Here is a 3561-nt window from a genome sequence, read left to right as displayed (position 1 = left end):
GCCAAAAGAAGTGGCATTCATCACTTGGAGAAATAACCTCAGAGGTAATATATAGAGGACAAGGAACAAATGATTGGCATTCAAAGTGCGCCTATTGAGAGATAAAGTTCATCAAAATACACAAATGGCATTATAAGTACTTTATTTGAAAGAGTTCTGTGATGCCGAATCTACCATTTGGTCCTTGTTCTTAACACGGGGAGCGATGCTGCGACTCGAAACGACAAAAGGGAGCCGTGCAACGCAACCCAATTATTCGATCATAACCATGACTGCATCTACTCTTCAAACCTTCCGAAAAGGTATGGCGAGTTCTACGGAATGATATACGAGAGGGCAACTTTAAAGTGATGCAAGCACGTACCGAGTGACCGTGAACTACATCCACATTTTCACGGATAAAAATATCGCGGACAATTGTTAGGCCACCAAACACAGTGATGAAAACGACTTGGCTGTAGAACGAACGATACGGGATGCAGTAAACCTGCCAAAAAATGACAGAAAATAGGGGTGATTAGGGGGTATCTTAACGACGCCCATGTAATCTTTTATACAGCGGTGAGGGGAGGCATGTTGCAGGGAGAAATGTGTTCTGGGGAAGCCTAAGTTTATTCAGTAACTTCCTGAGGATTTTCAGGGAGTGTGTGTGCGTATGGATTGGATAGGTCGTTTTGGTTGAAACGGCTACAAAACCACAGGACTTGGAGGCCTGTGATTAAGTATCTAGGTGAGGAAATAGAGGCGAACCAAGCACCCGACACAAACAACACTACGCGTAGTACAGAATACGAACTAGATCTTATCACACCGCATTTTTGGCGCCAAATCACTGAGACAAATGCATTGCACTTAATTAGTAGCCTCCCATATTGATGCTTGAACAAAGGAATGACCATCATCCAAGAGTCTGGACGAATGTATGAATTATTTGCATTACTTTCCTCAAAATAAGCCAAATCCACAAAAGAGATTCAATCAGAAAGGAAAGGAATAAGAAAGGAACATAGCTTGAGACCTCTGGGCATGTAGCGAACTCCTTGACGTTGATGCTTATCACCATAAGCATGGGTGATTATTATCACGCGATGACCTCGTGAAAGTAGACATTGGGATAGTTGGTAAATGTGGCTCTCCACCCCACCGATATTGGGGTAAAAACAGTCACATATGAGACTAAAATAAAAAATTAAGCAAAAATTTGGGAGTAAGTGATGGGATAGAGTAGGCAACCAGGGAGAAATACACAAAACTTACTCACTGAAACAATCACCACCACAATTTGAAATCTTCCCCAAATGTGGAAGCAAATACCGAATTCAGGGTTTGTAAAACACCTTGTTACGACAGCCAAAAACATAGCAGGGGCCACCACCATTTTCATCCTCCTTTCATTTCCCAACCCCCACCTACTTTTCGCATGTATTCCGGTGGTTGTCTCATGCTTTTGCCAAGGAAAGGTGGTATCTGACACATGGAAATATCGTCATGAGACTACAAAGGGTAGCCATAAAGATGAGGATAAGAACGAAGATGAGGTGGCATCGCCTCATCGCGCCTTCCGATCCTCAAGTGCACGTCTTCTCATGAGTACATTTTTATGAGTGGTATAACGCCCTGTGACGTGTCGTCGTGTAGCAATAATAAATTCTCCCCACTGATTCCCCCACCTCCCCTGACTGCTTTGTAGTAGGGAGCTTTGTCTCTCCCTCTCCCTTTTGCATCGCATCAAGTAGGTGGATCTCAACCCCGACTTTCCCGCCTCTCTCTCCGCCCACAGTCCAGCCCACGCACCCTCTCACACACACACACACACACGGACAAAGCGTGTAATTTGGTGGCTGATCCAACTCCAAGTCCGACTACTTCTTAGCTTCAGCCTCTGCAAGTAGCACATTCGCATTGCGAAACGTCATGCCTTAAAAGTGTGCAGTGATTAATGGCAGTGAATTTTTTGGGGCACAGCCTATCAGATATTCATTCGCTCACCGAACATCGTATTACAAAAGCCATTTCCCAACACAGATCGCTCAGTCAGACAGCCCAACACTAACGCAGTTCACAATACACGCGACAGAATTAAATAAAAACAAGTTGGTAGTCCTCCAACTTCTCACCTGTGAATGCACGCGACGCCCAGTTGTTTAGCGACTTTCATGGCTTTCCCATTCGAAGTGTTATGGCGATAAGACCATTGTTTAAATACTCGTTGTTAGCCATCACTGAAAGTTGTTCTTAGCAAGCAATTCACCAACGCCATCAAAAATGGGGAGGCTACCTCAATGCAATGAATCTCTCTTTGTGTGACTCCTCCTGAGTGGTGGTGCCTTTTAGTAATGCTGCCTTCTTTCACAGCCCCAGAGCAGGGTTAAACTCCATTCATAAATCACATTATTCTAAGTGACACCGTACCGACAGACCAAAGCGTATCCCGGTACGAGGCTATACAGCTTACGCTACAGCCAGTCATTGTAGCAGGGGTACATCAAAAACAGAGCAAACTTTTCGGCAATAATGTGATAAGGAACTCAGAGTAAGTAAGGAGCAATACAAATTCGAAAACACTTACGCAATCGTCAGGTTCCCTCTTGTTTTGGGAATTACCTCCTCACCAAGCATTTGGCGTCTACAACGAAATTACACGTTTCTAGGAGAACAATATTTACACCCTTCAAGGAAGACCCATTTGCCATCAATACCAAACAACTGTGAAGAGTTTTCCACTAAGCACATAGTGATGACGAGTGGGCAACTCAACTCAGCTGCCTTCTGATTGCTCGTTTTTGAAGGCGAACACTTCATAGCACAATAGATTCCCGGTTGGGGTACTCTAACTACACCAACTGCCATATCCATCAAAACCACTTGGGACTAAAGTAAAGGTTTTGCAGACAAAAATCCTTCTTAGCATTATGGCAGTCGGACAAACCGGGCAAACGTAAAAACAACAGACAAAATATTCAAGAAAGATTAAATATTCACAAGTATATTCCATAATGGCACCAAACCTACAAGAAATGATTTGTCCAACTGTAGTGGGGTTACTCAATAAGGCGGAATAAAGAGGGAATGTCAATGATGCTGGAAGGCCTTAGAAACGCCAGACCTCTCGGTGATCAGCAAAGTGTTCGTACCACTGACCGAGCACAAGGTGGAAATTACGCTTCCATCTGATCGGGCAAATGCTCCCAATAGTCCATAGGCATGGGCCCTTGCACATCAGTCAGTACCTGCTTCACGAACATCTCTAGCCGACTGTTCAGTGTAAAGGTACGCAGATAGTCGATTATGCCCACCACCAGAGTTCGGTGTATCAGAATGACAGCGCCAGTTGCGGAGCCATCCAGCATGCAGTTTGCCTGTTCTAGGATTCCAAGAGCCGATTTATCGGTTCTCACAAACACGTGGGATACCTAAGATCACTGAAGGCAGAGAATAAGAAAACAAATGCACGCCTTGTTTGAGGCTTCAGTAGTAAGTTGGATGAAACCTCCTTCTGTGAAACTATGTGTGGTACGAGTTTGCGAAGGGCTGCGGTGTGACTTTTCTCCTTCTGTAGAT

This window comes from Echinococcus granulosus (assembly GCF_000524195.1).
Source record: "Echinococcus granulosus chromosome Unknown EG_S00266, whole genome shotgun sequence".
Lineage (NCBI taxonomy): Eukaryota > Metazoa > Platyhelminthes > Cestoda > Cyclophyllidea > Taeniidae > Echinococcus > Echinococcus granulosus.
The sequence above is the reverse complement of the archived record's forward strand: the minus strand, read 5'-3'. Positions refer to the sequence as shown.